This window comes from Hirundo rustica, chromosome 2 (genome assembly GCF_015227805.2).
Source record: "Hirundo rustica isolate bHirRus1 chromosome 2, bHirRus1.pri.v3, whole genome shotgun sequence".
In the NCBI taxonomy this organism is placed as follows: Eukaryota; Metazoa; Chordata; class Aves; order Passeriformes; family Hirundinidae; genus Hirundo; species Hirundo rustica.
Window position 1 is genome coordinate 23699111 of NC_053451.1, and position 19300 is coordinate 23718410.

The window sequence follows — 19300 nt, forward strand, 5'->3', positions numbered from 1 at the left end:
AACAAACAAAAAAGACAAAAACAAAAAACAAACCACAAAAAAAACCCCAAACCCCAAACTAACACAAAAAAACCCCAAAAAACAAAAGGCTCTCTAAACATCTAAACAAAGCAGGATGTATTTATTTTACCACCTTTTTTTTTTTTTACCAGAAGGTAAAACCTTTTCCTCTCCATCAGTTAAGGAAAGTCCTGCATTTCCAGCAGGACAGTTGGTGTCTGTCCCTCACCTGAGGCAGGACTTTTGGAGAGGGGGGAAACGTTGAATACATAAATGCATCAGACATACCATAACCCAACTCATGTAAAGGCCCAGCTCAAGCATATGTGTTTGCAATGATTCCTGTCTTCACTGAAAGGAATGTGAAAGAATCCCTGGGACTTTTTTTGGGCCAGGATTTCTCTCTTTATCTGTAAAAGAAGCGATCAGAAAATGGCGGCAGCTCATCCAGAAATGGTGTGCAGAGATCTGGCAGGGATCACAGGTGATAATTATGTTTGCATATGGGCACTACAAAGAACACTGGCTTTGTCACATTGCTTACCTGCAGCCCTGAGTTGCCAGCTCCAGGAATCAGGAGGGAATTACAAAGTCCTATCCCATTCAGACAGTGGGATCAAGTACTGACAGCAGTAGACATGAGACTTAAGTGTTTCATAACACAGATATTCAGGCTTCCTACCATGTCAACAAAGAAAAAGCAGGGAGAAAAGCCTACTATCCTCTCTAAACTTCCACCAGTGCACCCATGATTAATCACAACACAGCTTTGAGAATTAGTTCAGCATTAAAGAAATTCTATTCTGTTATACAGTATATTTCTTTTACAAGGAATAGAAGCCTAAGGAGCTTAAAGAATATGTACTATATGGTATAGACACATTCTAAACATTATGACAGAGATAGTGTAAGAGATTTTTAGAAATTAAATGCTTTTAAATGCAATTAACTCATAGCAAAGACAATCACATAGAAAACTGTGCCACTGATAGTCTGACAATGCAGGGACATCAGAATTGTTTTCCACCATTCTAAGGCAGAGGAAAATTTCTGCCTAGCTCATGTTGATGAAAGGCAAATTCTACAAGGGAATAAAAAATGCATTCATAAAAGAATAAAATGCACCTAGGACATTTGGAATTCTCTAAGACATGAATGGATTGCAGTAAGGAAAAAGATCTTTCTGGTAAGAAATCCTGTCCATGGAAGAATCACCAAGTCTTTTAGTCTCTAGAGCTTCCCTCTGGTTGCCCCTAGGTTGAACACCATCCCACAAGATGCTTCCCTTTGCCCTTAATACATCCCAAGTACTGGACAAAGCCCCTAGCTCTGGGGTTTGAATCCCACTTGGGAGTCCTGCACCTAAATGTTATTGCATCTAGCTTTGGACCTGGTAACACAATGTCCTCTCTCTATCAATTTCCATATCTTTGCAATAGTCTGAGATTTACATATGAGAAGAGAATGATGTTTTGAGCATCACAGAAGTTTAGGGATTATCTGAATACAAAGATTTGGTTCAATACCAGTCTAAACCATATCTATTTATTTTTGTTACAGAATATAATCATAACTATTAGTTGGGGTTACCTTCCCACAATAAGAACTTTCCTGAACTCTTGCCAAAGGACAGTTCCCTGGACAGGGCAGGAAGACACTTGAGGTGACCATGACTGGTACCCTGAAGAAACTCAGTACTTTCTAGACATCTAGAGCTGTTCTATTATCTGAATGTTCTCTTCTGTACCCTTCTGGAGCCGTGAGTATCAGCATGTAGGCACAAGAACACTACAGCATAATACAGACTGCTAAAGTGAACAGGAGTTTGCCATGATAAAAAATGTGTTCTTGAAAGACAAGCACAATCAGAGGAAGGGAAGATGTAGCTGTAAAAGAGCAGTATTTCCTAAGCCACACACACAAAGAAGTTGAGAAGTAGTAATACACCAATTTTTCACACAGGAAGAAATCGCAAATGGGATCATTTCTGAAGTGATGTCACATGGCCAAGAGGCACTAAGACAAATTAAATAGCACTGAAGCCCTGACAAAAGCAAAAACAGTAATCCTTTCCTTCCTGCAGGATTGAAACAGTTATGAGGAATGAAAACATTTACCTTCAGGTGCCATCCATGAGCATCATCACCTATAGCAACCTTGCCTGTTGGCTCAGGGGCTTTTCACTTCTAATTATGCTATACTTCCAGTTGAGCCAACAGAATAATTTAATTCTATACCTTCCTGGTCACCTGGCTCCCTCAGCATCCTCTCTCTGCTTTCCACAGGCCTTTGTGATGCCCTGACTGCTGGAATTTCCCTCTGGTTGCTAACAACATGCAGGCTGAAGCTGTCAGTAAGGCACTAAATTCTCCCCAAAGGATGATCATTTTAGAGCTGTTTGCTTCAGGAATTCAGTATCACTTGTTCTGGGGAAGTGACAGACACTCAGACATAAGAAGGTTAGTTGTTTATTAAAACAGGGCCACAGACATGACAAAACAGATTATCCTCTTCACTTGAAACCCTAATGAATGGAAAAAGGAATTGGGAAGAGATGAAAATTCATCTGTCTCTGACTCCGATATTTCCAGTGATGGTCTGATCTTACAAACTCTATACATAGGGACTGTGCCACTATACCCCATCTAAATGAACTGGGGCTGCCTGATCATGAGCTAATCTGGTTTGTATTCAGAGAGGACATGCAGTGATCTGGTGCACGACTGCTATCATTGCTGGTGAGAAATACGCATCTTATTTCTTGAAAAGGTTCTGCTGGTAAGAGTCACAGGATCCTTGATTACTTGCTGCGAATCTTGGAAGAAATGAGATAACACTCTTTTATTCTATAAAAGATTTTAACTATTCAAAATTTCAATAAGAACACTGCATGAACTAGAATGAAATTTCTAAGGAAGTATGATAAAAAACCCAAAAAACAACAAAACTGCTGAAGAAAGCAACAGGTTCAAAAAATTGTTAATGCAGGTTTTGACTCAGATGCCTTCAGTTATTGCTGACACAAAAACATTTTGCACAGTCAAATACTTCTTTTTGGTTATTATTTAAAAATAAACAAATAAAACAAATATTCTGATCACTTTCATGCCAGTGGAAGCTGTTAAAAACAACAGACTAATTTTGGCACAACAGATTAAAATCTCTTCTTATTCTATTATTTAGATGCTTCAGGGCCAATGGCAGGAAAGAGGGCAGTAAGAATGAGATCCTCTATAGCAAAATTCAGAGCCAGACAATTTAGCCTAGTGAAGAAAACAGACCAGAAAATTTGGGTAACTTGCACTGACCAGACTGCCCTACACCAGACTCCAGAATGTGAAATGATTCAGCAAGAGTGTCCTCAGGTACACTGATGTAAATATAGAGTAACCACAACGCCTTTCTCTGGAGTCCCTCCCATTATACACTGGTTTAGCGAAACAATTTCATTTCAGATTGAACAAAACAGGAGTACTTTGGAAAAGGCCAGGTCTGTGTTGCTTTCTTCCTTTCGTAGTTTATCTAATGACATCCCTGGTCTGAAATAACCTTCCTTGCTCAATAATATTTAATCTTCATTTTATCTTGAAGTATAGTAGCAAATGCTTTGATAAATGGAGTGAAAGATTTTCCACTTTCACCATAAAATCTTCAGGTGCTGAAATGCGAAGCATTTTACTACAACTCGCTGCAGCAGTGCTGCGGAGGGAATCGATGCTTATATTCCCATGCCTTTTTAACATGAGTGAATCACAGCCCATACTCCTTTATATACCAAAACAACCACACACCGGAGAGCCATTTTCCTATCCTCGTCTATTGTGGCCACTATTCTGCAAAAACAAAAGCTGCCATCTATGAAAAAAATCATGATCCTACCCATTTGTACAGTACAGGTGATGCCCTTAACCTGAGGACATACAACGTACAAACAAAGCCTCACACAACCCCTCTACCTCCCAAGCAAACCCCTTAAGCCTTTGTAAGAAAACAAAACAAAACAAAACCAAACCATGAGAGACTTAATAAAAAATAGTTCCCAACTCCTCTTCAGTGCTAAGTTGTGAATGAGGCTGATTAAAACCAACCTGAGAACTAAGAAAATTTTCTTAGTTCTTGGCCAACTGCATTTTGAGATTTGCAGTTTCATTAAGTGAAAACATCTTTCTAGGATGTTTGCATGAAAATTCAGAAAACAGTGGCAATCATAAGAAAAGAGAGACAATTACAAAGCTCTTAATCTCCTGAGACATTTACCTTTTTGTAGCAGGCTTTACTCCAGCCTCATTACATATTTGCTCTGATCATCAATCCTATTTGCAACTTTCAACTGTCTCCATGTTCCTTATCAGAGGAGCTTGTATCAGGCAATACCTGGAGCGTCTCCATTAATCCAAATTTTAAAAACCAGTAACTGAAACAAATCAGTATTTGTGCACTGACTGGAAAGAAAGACCTGCAGACTCACCATGACTGAAAATGTCTTCCCAATCTATATGACTCTGTCCTCTGTTACTCTCTAAAAAAAGAAGGGTCAAAGCAAAATGCTGGCAGCCCAATGAAATCTTTGAAGACACAGTGTGCTTTCAGTTATGAGAGGATGGAAAAATGAGAATCCTGGAGATCTTTCGGGAACATTAGGCCTTATTAAGCAGGAATGTACTTGCCACATACCAACACTCCCAAATGGTACACTGAATCAGATAAATGCCAGGGAGTAACAGAACCCATCCAGTTTGGTCTTCTCTCTTATGGTAAGTTCCAGTACACTCTGGGAGGTGGTTTTCCAAGCCATTCCTTAAAAAAGAAACCTCCCCTGCTTCCTCAGACCTGTAGGTTCTGTGATCCAGTACTTTACAACCCATACAGTCAGTCCATGGCTTCTAATATCTAACTTGGTAATTCTCACTGCTCATTGAACTGATTTCTTTAGGTCTTTCTCCCAGTGGACATGAAGAACAATTAATCACTGTGCTCTTGATTATAAATTTTCACTCAGTAGATTTTTTTTTTCTTTTTTTTTTTTTTAGTATATTCTCCTTAGGGTACAACAAAAGCAACACTTTCAGAAGCATATAATGCCAGGTAGGGCTCCTACATATCCTCTTGCCCCTGGGCCAGATAACAATCAACCAGTTTCTGCTTTCTCCTCAATTTTAACTCTAGGACAATTTCTGCCTTGACAAAAATTTTTGACCTCTCCACATTTCCACTGGGGTTTCACAGGTAGAAATCAGGGCAGAATTTATCCCCATGAGCTTCTGGATTAATGCCTTGGTAAAGGAAGGGGAAAAGGCAAAATTAATTCTCTTTGTTAGTGCTAACGCTATCCCTCAGGGATAGCTGGCCCCAAGACATTGATCTTTGTTCAAAGCAAGCACACTTCCATGCTCATTTCACATTTGCAACACATCTTCTACAAGCCAATATTTGCATCCAAAAAGAAAAGACTTAAACTCATGAGAGTCTACATTTCATCAGAGGACCAGGAACTGGGAATGGACTCAAAGCCCATTTTAGATCAGAAATTCTAGCTAAAACAGCAAATTATAGGAGGAAGGACAGGTTCCAAATCCATCAAGAATCGTGAGGATTCCTGCACTGTGAAGAACATGGTAGTGCTTGTTAGTTGCTTCAAAACTCTTCCTTCATCTAAAAGCAGTGCTGTGATGGACGAAGGCCTTCCCAGCCCTGACATCCTGACGCTACACATGCAGCCTGCACTCTGGGATGCCAGCTTACTGTGTCACATTGGCTTGGGTTCTGCCTCTTCCTTTCCTTATGCCTGTAAGCTCAGCTGAACTTATGGAAATTCAAACTGTCTTCTGTCTGTTTCGTACATCATCAGCAAACAATCACTAGACAAAATGAATTTGCTCTCTGTAATTTGGAGGTTACACAAATGCCTCTGCTGTATAATGCAAAACCAAAAAAAAAGGGAATAAAGTTCGATATGCAAGGTTAACTCAGCATAGAGGAAAGTAGCAAAGAAACAGAAAGAGAACACAAACAACAAAGTACTCAAAAGTGGGGAGAATTACATGAGAAATACTTCTGTAAATTGGAGTTGGCCTTGCTACTTTTGAGTGATGGGATTAAACAAAGGCACAAGCAAGTTGTGAAAGATGACCCCCAAGAGTGGCTGTATTGCCATCCCTCATGATCTGTCTACACAACTACCTATTAATAATTACAATGGTTACTATTTATCCCCTAAGAGCTCTGCAAACAAGAATTCACAAATTCAGTCATGTTCACAGCGCTGTATCAGTCTGAACCAGACTGAAAGAGTGATCTATTGAACAAGGCACAGTGGGGTTAAACGACTTGTCCAATGCCACTCGTTGATCCAGCATCCATAAAGATTAGAACGCCAGATCTCTTGGTCACTGATCAGATCAGGCTTTGTAAAGCTGAAACCTTGACAAACCAACCTCCTTTTTAACAAAAACTACATGTGATATATTCCATATTGCCCCCAGCCCACAGCAATGTAACTAAAACTATTGCTTTGAACACATCTTTTCCTTCCACACACAATATGCGTGCTATCATTGTCTCATACCAAAATCATGCAGACACTGAGTGTGAGCAGAGGCACCTCCTCACGCTTGACTTAATCCTATTTTGGGTTAGTAACAGCAAAGTACTAAACCACATCCTTAAATTTAAGTATTTGAGTAGTCCCACTGACCTCAATAGATCTGCTTCCCTATCAACTCACATGACTTTAGTTCAGAGAACCCAACATAGCAAGAATCCAGCCCACAGACCTTTTGCAATAGGAGAATATCTGTACCACATTCAGCAAGTGGAGCTTTTCATGCAACTGTCTGACAGATGTTCAGGTGATTGTGTATCTTAATGTTTCTTCTATTGCCATGTTCTAATACTTTTTATTAGACAAAATTTGGCTAATAATAATCACTTGCTTTAGGGACATTGCTACATTAAAGCAAGATTTCCATCCTTTAATTAAAGAAATAAATTACAAAACTACCAGGATATGGCTTGCCTTTTCTCTTTGCTGTTTTTGGGTTAATATAAGAAAGCCCAAATGGCAAGCTCACCTTTTTAAGGATCTTACAATTCGAAAAACCTGATTACAGCAAACATACAGGAAGCAAATAAACCCTTAGAGCATACCTTTGACCACTGATTTACTTGGACCTTGAGAAAGCTGCTCAAAATCTCTGTGTGAATGTACTTGACACTCTTGATAAAAAAGGAAACCAAGAGCATTTCCTAAACATGAATTTTACACTTGTGTATTTATTTCCCCTTCAAAATCTAGAGCCTCATATAACAAAAAAAGGCACATCCCAGCCAGCACCAATTGCTACTCTTATTTTGTCTTGGTCCGTCCATGCAGTACTTCGTGACCATCGGGATCCCAAGGATTCAAAGAACTTGCCTTAATTCACTCCTATGCTGCCTTTTGGACAGAGAATTACTTCTGCTTTCCAACAAAAATTTCCCTGGTTGTTCACACTAAATTGCAAGACAAGCATGAAATTTGGTACTCACAGATTCAGAAGAGATCCCCCATTTTTCCCTGAACACCTCCCTTTAAATTGCTGCTGGACCCAGCAAATCCACGACTGTTTTCAACTTGGCTCACCAGTGTAATTGCAAGGTTAACCTCTGGTGGACAAGGAAGCTGCTCACATTCAGCAATGAAGAGCAGAAAACGTTAAATACCATTCACTGGCCACAGCCTGCAGTTAATACACAATATTTAAACAACACAATGGCATGGCCCTTGCCAGTAATGTAAAAACACAGTGGAGTAGAGCCAGAATGGCACAATCTGCCTGTCTGAGTCATGCTTGGCGCTGTGTGCTGGAGGGGCAGGCTTTAGCTGCCCACAGTGTAACTGTACCCTCCAGCTAGTTTACAATAAAACATTAAAATATATTTAAAAAGGGAGTGTTGGGGGGTGGTGGCAAAGTCATGATAAATCCCCTCTAACAGTTAAAATATTTTAAAACTGAAGTACAAAGTACCACTTCGGAAGAAGGCTCTGGATTTCATTACACACTGCACATTTTGATTTTAAACAAGAAAACAAACTGACTTTGCTTTGTAATATTCCACAGCTTTGTACTGTTCAACCGAAACTGATCTTTTTCCTTCTTTCTACAAGCTTCTGGATTTTTTTTTTCATTTATTATTTCATTTGATTAAAGGTGTCTGAATCTGCTATATTTTCCAATCCTCTTTTGCATGCCTGTTGTTCAGTCACTGAAGTTCCAAATCTTAATTATTAATCCAAATGCATTCAATAAACAGATTCTAAATAAGGGTAGATTAGAGTGATGTGCAGACTTGCATTTATGGAGTAACTATGCTCTTAGAAAAAGACTCCTTTCTTGCTGAGACGTGGATGTTATTTTGACTATTTTGTTGTGTCACAGCGGAGATGAATTAGGCATTTCTGCCTTCATCCGCACCCTAAAGCAGCTGAAGTCCCCTGTGATGTCATCAGAAAGTTGTTTGTTTTTCTCTCATACAAAGGAGAAGAATTTGTTACGACATCATGAGAAGAGAATAAACTGTATTTTGTGCTATAAGGAATCTTCTGCTACTTTCTGTTATCTCTGCACCGATGTGCAGAAATTCTCCCTGACAAAGCAACAGCAACTGTAAGTCAACAAACAGAGATGCACAGTATTCCTAATACTATTCAAAACAAAGCAGGAAAGAATGACCTATTCAGTGCTCTGAAATTAAAGATCTGCAAGATGTAAGTTCCTTTTTAATTTTTAAATAAAACATCCTTTGAACTTCTAAATCCCATTGAAGGGGACTCTGACCTTTATCCAAGACCAGCTACTGTGCTAACACTTTGGATGCATATAGAGGAAAAATAGGGACAAAAGGTACCGGAAAAGCTTTTACTTACAGGAATGCAGTGGGGCTTAATCTTTTTGTTTTTAAGGTGCAGTGATTTCAGCATCTACAATATAACTTCAGGCAGTCTGAAAAGAAACAGGTTAAAATCTCTTTCAGTTATAATTGGTATTTCAGATTTAATTAAAAATTAAACTTTCATAATGTTTCACCATCCAAAGCAATGCATTATCAGTCAAGCGTAGCCTTTTTTTTTTGTTAAAAGAAGCTCTTCCCAGAGTAGTTTGCAATGAAAGAAAAAGGGAAAAAGGCAATTGAGAGTAGCAAAATATATTTCTTCAGCAAAAGATCTCTGAATAATTTGGAAAGAAGCCTTCTGCCACTTAATTTTAACAATCAACCTTATACTAATTAAAAAAACACCCCCCACAATTAAAAAAGACAGAAAAACACCACCACATACCAAAGACTGTGAGGATAAAAATGTTAATTTCAGCAAAACAAGGACATTGCTAGGACCAGAACATACGCACCAAAAGGGAAAATATGGTTTTACATAATGCCAGCCAACAACATTTTTTACAAATTTGTTCTACAGCATGCAGCACTTTCAGACTGTTGCATGGAGGAGCAGAGAAAGACAAGTTCAAAAAGAGGAAAGCTGTTTTTAAAGTGTATAAGGCAAAAGGTCCCTTGCAACCTTTTGTTAAGGGATATGAAATAGCTCATCTATAAAACTGCACAGTTTCTTATCACGTAAAATAAATGTCACATTACTGTGCAAAACAGATGATTAAGAAGTGGTAGCTGTAGAACACAGCATCTGAACAGATGCAAGAAAAAATTTTTTTCAAAATGCAGTTGAAATAGTTGGAATGACAATAAAACTCCAGGGGTTGTACCATAAATATGAGTTTAAATGTTAGACTGGAGTTTAAAACCTGTGGTTTTAATTATATCTAATTATAAAGGCTCCAAAACCAGGAGAAACGAGGAAAACAAAAAAATATTAATAATAAATTAAAACAATTTTGCAATAAGTTGTCAGGATTTGGCCTCGCAATAACAAACCATAGAGCAATATACACAGACACATACAACGTACCAATGACTCATTAAAGGAACAAATCAAAACTTCATTAAATTTTATTTTAAAAGGTGACAGCAGAACTTGCCTAATTTACCCCATTCAAAGTCAAAGCTATTCTCCTCACCAGCAGCACACTCACAGAGACGGTCAAATAAATCCCGGATGCAAATCTAATACTGTTTTCAAATGTACCGCAGGCTGGGAGCAATTTTGAAGTGTAATTTTACTTTGTTCTCCCATAAGTAAAAATACAATTCCTCAGACGTCAGTGTTATATGAAGCTTCTCAATCCATCCTCGTGGATGTTTAAAATAAAACACACCGTCTCAGACAAGATACTGTCACACAAACATGTTCATACGCACACCAACACCACAAACAAAAATGAGCTCACAAACTTATTCGTAGGTTTAAGTTTTCCACTCTGTCAAGATCACAGGTATTGAAGAGCAGAAGGGAAAGCAGAGAGCACGGAAGGGGACAGCACAGGAACAATCAGAAACAATTCCTGAGCATTCGAATGAGAATGAACAAGAGCCTCCTGACAGAGGCACTAGGATGACGCTGCCACAAGAAAACCTTCATATGCTTGGATGAAATTTTTCCTGAAGGAACCATCTGACATATATGCTCCTCTTCCTTTAGACAACCTTGTATCAAAAAAATTTTCCTTCTTTCTCCTGATTGACACCTAATAAGGTAGACAAACAGTGAAGAAATCCAGGCAAAAAATTGGTAAACCCATCAGCAGCAGGCAGCAGCACACCTGCCACGTAAGTGGCAACAGTTTCAGCCTCTGAACTTCAATTTCTTTCACTTTTTTTCCCTTCTAAATTTACCCCTTTTCTAACATCTTCAGGACTGTAATGTTGGCTTGCTGGCCGGGAAGGAGAGGGGCAGCAGTATTTAAAATCCAAAGCTATTTCTTCTAATGAATGCAAGGAACAACTGACCTCAACTGAGAAAACAAAGAGCATTCACTGAGGGTGAAATGTATCCCTGTGTAGAGAGCCAGCATAGAGACTGCACCACTGAAGCCCTATTCCGATGACCTAAATAGGAATACATTGGTGCATGGACTTCACCGCAGCAAATTTTGTCCAAAATCCCCATTTTTCTTGTAGAGAACAAGGAAACACATGGCTCTCTCCTGTCAAAGCATAAAGGCATAACACCTCCTTCCCATGCTGGGCACAATCCTGACAACTGCTCTTCAGTGTATCTTCCTCATAGTTTTAACCTGAAGTTTTTTGTGCTTTGCCCATATTCTTCTGACTATAAAGGGAAAGGAGGGAACCTAACGTGGCATTACTCTGTAAGTTAGTCTGAGGACATAGTGCCTGCAAGTGAAGTGGTCCCTTTCCTCAGGGCAGGCATAATTAGCACACACTGTGATTCTTCTAATATAAGAAATGGAGCCTCAGAAAAAGCTCTCTTAAGAACGTTCTTTCCTGTGCACAGGTGAGCATGCTTAACACTTGTGGGGCAGGAGGTCATGATTGTTGAGTGAAAGGGGTGCCCTAATCCCCTTGTGGAAGAGACATGGCTCAAGAACAGTCAATGAACTTTGATTGAGAGAAGCCTAAGAGCTGGAATTGCAAGAATGAAGAGTATGGCAGGTCAGGAATGAGGCACATGAGTAAAGTGCTGACAACAGAGCAGGAGCTACCTCTTAGTAAAGGCTTCAAAAACAAGTATCAGAAGGTAAACAGCTTTCACTCTGCTTTCTCACAATTCCTTCTTGCCATAAAGCTTATGCAGAGTCTGAAAACTGTGAGGGGAAAGCTATCAACTCTGCAATGAGTTCATTAGCAATATTCTACAATTTGCATGGGCCCCTGGCTCTACTTTGCCTGACTCATGTTTATGGTCTAATTCCCCACTTTGATAAGAATCAGATTCATTCAATCTAAAAATTAAAGAGAAGGAAAAAAAGTGTAATTTATTATCGGGAAACACTACAGAAGATGTCAGCCTTCTGCAAACTCTTAGCAATAAAGAAGTGCCATATCTGTAAGACTTTGATTTTCCTTGAGTACCTCAAGTTAGCTGGATCAGGTCAGTTAGAGTCATACAAAGCTGATTAGTTATGAGGAGAAGGAAGACTAGAGGAGAATACAGTACAACACTTTTTGATATGGTTAGAAATTTCTAGATATAGAAATTACAACCTCAGTCAATTGACCTTTATCAAGCTCACTTCTTGAACTGGAAATCAACACTGCCACAAGTAACTATTCAAAAAAGGTAAAATACTGATGTCCTTACTCACGAAAAAAACCCTCATTGATAATATTAAGGAACTCGTCTTCAACGACCAGGGAATGAGGGAAAGGGAGGGTGCTGGATGACAAATGGACACACACAAGCAAAAAACCAAGCCCTTTACCTTCAAGAAAATATGCAAAAATATTCATGGGCCAGATAAGAGACCTCAGTCCAACTTCAGAATCTACATAATTACTTAGGATATGGCCCAGAATAATTGTGTCACACAAACTAAAAAGGAAAGTCAATTGCACAAGCTCTTCATATAACAACAAATATACAAACTCTGAAATTGGAACCATTATAGACACACCAGCACAATGCTCTGTTCAGGTTCACTGGTAAAACAAAAGAACAAATCTTATTAACATAGATATACCATTACTTTACTGCTTTTTTTTAGGTGAATGCACCTTAGTTAGTATTAGTTCTCTATAAACAGCTTTATTTTGGTCACCTGTCCCTTGTCCTGAGTGGACAGAGTTTAAAAAAAAAAAAAAAAAAAAAAAGTAATGCCAGTGCTTGAAAAATCCTCCCGAAGAGTCTGAATTGGAGCTCTTACTACACTTTCAAAACTACACAGGAATTCAAGTTATCCCTAGTTCTGCCTTCAAACTCACAGCCATTTGTGGCTCAAACCAGAGTCACAGAGCTGCTGATGGAAGAAACCCGGGAAGCTTTGTAATTTGGCAGAATGGGAGCAGAAGACAACCTACAGAATTGTGCTGGGATCAAGGGCTCCTCCTACTGCAGGAATGGACAACAGGAGATCAAAGGTTTCCTAGTCAAAATGGGAAAGCTCCATCTGTTACTGGTTCACTGCAAAGAGAAGCACCCACAGAGATTTTGTCTTCCTCATGGAATTCATCCTTTGAGTTTACTTTCCCATGAAGATGACATCCATTACAAATTTTAATTTCCAAACCATGGCTGTTTCAGCTAGAAAAGCATTCTAATCAGGAAAAAGGTGTATTTTTGGTGACAATTCACACACACCCCACATACCCCAATAGTATTTGAACTATTTTCGTTCAGGTATGATAAAACCTGCCTTTGGGTGAAGACTAAGACTCCTTGAAATCTCAGTTTCAGAAAGTTAGAGACAATCAACTGTATAAAATCTGTAACGCATAATCCACTCTAACGGCCACTTGGAAACAGGAACTGGATGCAACTTCACCACAAGGACCTTCAAACCTGTTAAATGTGCTGGATCCCTCAAGGGCACAGTCCACTCCCCTCATTTATTCCTACTGCTAACAGCGTAAGCAACAAGTACTTGAGAAGCCCAGCTGCGAAACTACATGAGAAGCTGAGCTTCTCAACCCACAGAAGAGCTGGTCTCTATAACTGCACTTAGGATCTGACCTTAGCTCCTAATGTTTAGGAGTTTAATGGGTAGTTCTGTTATAGTTCGGCGGGACCCAGCATCCTTCTAAATACCTCTTGAAGCTTTCCTCCTACGCAGGGGCGATGATGGTAATCAAGTTGGCTGCTGAAAACCATGATATTCCTTATTCCAACTGTTTTCTTGCACAAGCTGTCCCTAGATCCTGTTTATGTTCCCAAGGAACAGGAACAGTGACAGCATGCAGCTTTCACGAGGCCTTGCCCAAACAATTCTTTCTCTAAAGATACTTTTTTTTTTTTTTTTTTGTGAAGCAGTTCTGAAGCTGATATTCGCTGAGCATCTCTTGGAATACAGCTTGAAGACTTCACTTATACCCTTTACGAGCTATTGTAGCATATAAGCTTCTCCCACTTCTTTTCAAGGTTCATAATGCTTTGATCTTCCCAGCCTCACTGCTCCTGCTGAATGGTGTCATCTCCCATGGCTCATATTATCTTCAGTGCATAAAACGATAATACCTGTTAAGAAGCAGGCTCTATCACATAGTCACAGCAGAACCTTCACATTTATTCTGGTTTAACAGAGAAACTTACATCAATAAATGTTTCATTGTGCTGGGTATTTCAGTGTGGTGACAAACTGGGCGGATAAAGGAAATGTGGTGGATATAATTTGTTTGGATTTTAGCATGGCCTTTGACACGCTACCACACAGGAAGCTCATAGAGGCACTAGAGAATTATGGTCTGAATACTATTACAATCAGGTGGATAAAAACTGTCTGACATATAGGAAACAATGAGTTATTAATCAGTGGTATTACAAAAGAATAGAAAGAAGAATCTACCCTGATGCTGAGCAATAGGTGCTAAGATTATTATCACTACACAGATTCATTAAGGATGAGAAAAAAAATGTAAATATTGACAGCATCCAAAAGAGATGATTCAGAAAAAATAAATTTATCAAATGTGAAAGGTATCCAAATTTTAAGATCCAAATAATGGAGATGGGCACGAGCCAGAACAATGTGGTATTTAATATATCTAAAAATATAAAGAAAAGTTATCTAAAGCCAATACAGAATTTTGTTTCAAACTCAAAAATAGCAGATTTTCACTGTGTTTGCTTGACTTCATCATGTTACTATGCACTGGTATGGTCTAGTTGTGAAACTGGCTCCCTTGGAAAGAAAAATAAAATAATATATTTCAGTCACTGTGGTAAGGGACAATCATCTGGCCTATTTTCTTAGAATATCAGTACTAATGATTAAAATTTAAAGGTTTAGAGTAATCACATATAACATCTTTAAATTCTTCTTTGAAAACAGAGTACACTCTTAGTTGCAGTTCTGGACTTTCCACTGCCCTGCACAGCTCAAGCCATTTTGTTGCTGATTTCTGGCACAAGCGATGACATTGAGCTATCCCCACAGAGACACCGAGACATTAAACTTAAATGGGTACTACCTCTCCACTTCCTTCACAGATCTGTCCCAAAGAAATTGAACCTGGCCCTTACCTGTGAAAGGGGAAGATCCTGGATGAGAGGTGATGTACTCAGGTGAAATGAAAAACCCCTTGGCAATGCACCTAAATCTCATGGGACATATGGCAGAGAAGGTCAAAGTGATAAACCTTTGCTTGGAAGTCTAGGTACCCCTAAACGTTGAGAAGTTAAACACAGCAGTTGACTGTTTCCAGGACAAAACCATCAATATCAGCACGATGAGAAGTTCACTATATCCTGCCTCTTTCTCTTTCCTTGTGCTGAGAACGCAGCCCCAGCACCACAGCCTCTGCTTACTTGTGCCTCTTCAAGAATAGCACCAAAACAACTTTTAATGCTCTCTTTCTTGAGACAGCAAAACTGAGTTGTTGAGTGAAAGCGACATGCTTTCAACTGTAAGAAATTTAGGAAAGTTGTCACAACTCCTCCTCTTGACTTATTGTTCATGGGCATTGCCTACCTTGGGAGGAACTTGGGATTATGATGTGTAAGAAGAGCCATGCTATCTTTTAAGAGTAAATAAAATTAATAAAAAGCAAAGTCAGGACTACAGGCTAAGTTTGGAGTTCTACAAGCAGGTGCATCACAAGTGGCATCAGGACTCTTCCAGATTACACATGGACAGATTTTATTCCACCTTATGCAGAAGCACAAATCAATGCAGTCTTTTACTTCAGCACATTATTTGTGCTTTTGCCAGAAGGCCATTAACCTGAAGCCCAAAACCAGCTCCAACTTGCACAATGTCATGCACAAACCATGCCCAGAAGTTTCACATTATTTCAGCTTATGTAACTGCCATATTAAGCTCAAGGCCCAAGGAGGATACTGAACAATATCTTATTGTACAGGCTGTTGAGATTCAATATTACAGGGACAATGCTACCAATCCCCTCCAATTTCATTCATCTCAGAAATCTTTGCAAATTTAATACCAGAAGACTTTGAGACCTTAGGACTGTATTGCAAATCTGCTGCTTAAACTTTCAATGTAACATGGATGCAAGCTCTCAAATATCTCCCAATAAAGTCCATATATGTAATTCTTGTTTAATTAGACATCACCCTACAAGAAGAGAAATTCAAACCCAGCTGGAACCTAATAAAAGTTCAGGGAAGTTCAGTTCCTGCACTGTGATTTGGCAAAGCTCTATTGTAATTTTTTCCCCAGAAACAATGCAGAAAAAAAAAAAAAAGAAAGAAAAGAGAATGTATCAGCAATGATTTGAACTGATCACTGTGTCAGGACAGGAAATAATATCTGGAAGAAAAAAGAAGAAAACCATCTTCCATTTACTTTCAATATTAGTAAAAACAAGAAAAATATTTTTATACTGTCGGCTACATCCTGCAAAATCTAGGTAATAAAGCAACAGCATAATGACTAGATAAGTTTAAAATTGATTTTTAAAAAGAATAGCTACTATTTTCTGAAGACAAAGTATATCTAAATACACTGTAGGACAGGATTCAGAGACCTCAGCATCCCATTGGCCTGGTCCAATACAAATTATATTTGTAGTTATTCCAGGGACCTTGAGATATGGAGTGAACACACTTAAATCTATGTAATATTTTCTTTGCTTCAGATACTTAAGATGAGGAGAACATGGTATGAGCTCAGGGGCTTCTTCAACAGTTGAACTGTTCTGAGTTCCAAGACTAAAATTCACTCTGGCTCCATTTGCCCTACAAAAAACTAAAACACACCTAACATACAACAGAATGTTACTATTAGAAAATAAAAAGGTTGGGTATTCAACTTGTTCCATAACCTATGTTTAAACAGATGAGATCAAATGTATCCTCCTGCTGGTCAACCAAACTACAGAATTAAAACGGGTATATAATTTTTTAGCATTAAAAAAAATTCTAACAAAAACCTATGCACAGAAAAACATGAAGTTCCATCATGCCAACACTAACACTGGGCAAAGTCTGTAAACCATATGCTAATTGCATTCCAGGTAAAGAAGATGAGAAGTTCAGATATGCAAATGGCAACGAAATTTCTAATAAAATAACAACTTCAGTCTTTTTCAAGTCTTTTCCAAAATACCAGAAGTGATTAGAACACATTATGGACCAGTCACTTGCCAAGTTTCATGTTTGAAATCAAAGCTGTTTTAAAATTTCTTGAACAACAAAAAAAAAAGCATTTTAAAACTGGTAACATTCAGTCATGGTGATATAAGCAAATACCAGCCAATCTGAATTTTGGAACATTCTTGATCTAATGCCTTTATGTTGCAATGAAGCCCAGAAAAATATTTCAGGCCCAATTGCTGAGACAGTGAAAATAATATTCATAAATAAAAAAGGATCATTTACATATTATACAACTACATTTTTTTATTTCTTCAATTTACCATGAAAGAATTAAAAGGATAGATCCTTTTAGGACCTTTGTTGTCCTAACTGAGATGCATCTTCATTTAGCCCATTTACCAAAGATGAACCCACCTGTAATTTGTATGGAAGAGCTAAAACTCTTCTTTTTCCCTCCTCTGCACCTCCCACAGAAAGAACTCAGCACTCCTAAACCTTTTCTCTACAAATCACTATAAAAAGGAAGAGGGTCTATCAGGGAGGATCTGTGCAGTTTCTTTGCATGTGCTGAGGAACTCTTTCTGAAACAATGCAGGCCAGCACCATCTCAAGCTCTGCTGCCCCCCGCCCCTTCCCATTAAACAATATATAAGGAACAAAATTGGAACCTGTACCTTTCACAGTAAAAGCATTTGTGACATACATGAAGGATACACAATACCAACTCCTATGCCACTCTACCTTTCTAAAGATTGCTGGCTATTTATGCTAATGTAAGCAAGCAAAAGAAAGAATATGGTAAGAAGCCAAAATTTAGGGCAATAGCTAACAACAAAAAAGAACAATATTCTAGGAGGCACATGCACCTATAAATTCTCATTATGCATCTGTGTGTACTAGCAGAGACTACTATATAATAATACCATATTATTTAGCATCGAGTGGAGGTTTGGTTTTAATTACATGTAGTCAACTGTCCCTATAATCAGTTGGTACAATAACAGGGCTAAAATTTCCAAGCAAATTCAGCCTTTCCTCCTTGAATCTCCAAACTCTTTAGAAACACGCTCTATTTTCTACAAAGAGATTCAGTGATGCCAGCAACAGATACATTATTCCCCCAGCAGATCTGAAGAAGCTGGAGCAGAGCTCTGGAGTCCAGCTGCCAGATCTTCCGCTGTAGTCATCTGACACAGAACTCTCCCTCACGCACTTCTCTCTTTTTAGCTGAAGTTTTTACTCTTTAACTATGCCCTAAGACATTAATGTCTCTATATTTTCTGACTGACTTAGCCTCATACTTGGGCAAGAAGGAAAACTTCCATTTCCTGAGCTATAACTGAAACCAGCCTAGGGTTTTTTGTAGTCAGCGATCTCCTTTCTGTCCTCATTGACTGGAGTCTGCATCCTGCAATATACTGCAATATACTGCAATAAATAACCAGTACAATAGGGCCCAGAAACAAATAAAAATATTATCTAATGTGAATTACAGGAGAAAAGTTGTATTTTTCTTAGTTCTAAGCCACATTAAATCCAAAAGAAGGAACTACTGCACAGTGAATGTGTACAGAATTATTTCCTAGCTCTGCAGGTTGCAGAAAATTCCATCTTACATAAGATGGTACACCAAGGTCACTTAAACATATTAGCCTATTAAATCTGCATCCTTGTTTTCTTAAAACCCTGAAGAAATGATCCAGACTGCTATTTGTAGGACTTCTGAAGAGCCGTGCATTACCACCATTTCTCTGAAAGCAGGATGACACTCCACATACCATTGGTGAGACTCTTGCTGATGGCATGCAGAAAACTCATCAGTCACACTGCCCCGGCTCATCTTATCTCCAGTTCCTAAACTTCATCTGAAAACAACTTCAATGGCACCACCCCATGCCCCATAAATACAAAACAACAAATCCCCCACAAAACCAGCTAAAAGCACATTCAAGATTTAGCCTTGCACTGGAAGCAACCCCAGTAGGTTCCTGAATAGAAAACTATACAAGCTAACCTGGATGGGAGAGAAGCCTCACATCTACAAATAAGAGGAGAATTGTTTCTCATTTCTTAGGATGTCTCCCACAACGAGATGTGTCCATATCAGGAAAAAATAAAGAACCCTATCTTTAAGTTCCTAAAAATACAGTTTAAATTAGGAAGGGTTCTTAGCTTTGA

The 19300-nt window shown here is 38.7% G+C and overlaps 1 protein-coding gene across 15 annotated transcripts in view; it reads right to left on the reverse strand.

The window, feature by feature from the left end:
- The window catches only part of ZBTB20 (zinc finger and BTB domain containing 20), a 474904-nt gene that overhangs the window by 305045 nt on the left and 150559 nt on the right, over window positions 1-19300 (reverse strand). For 14 of the 15 annotated variants that reach the window (XR_009207574.1, XR_005699581.2, XR_005699580.2 and 11 more), the window contains one exon: window positions 8906-8981. The exons of the other annotated variant lie outside the window; for it this stretch is intronic. The gene's annotated coding sequence lies outside the window, so the exon portion shown is untranslated. The remainder of the gene's footprint in view (window positions 1-8905; window positions 8982-19300) is intronic. 15 annotated transcript variants of the gene reach the window in all.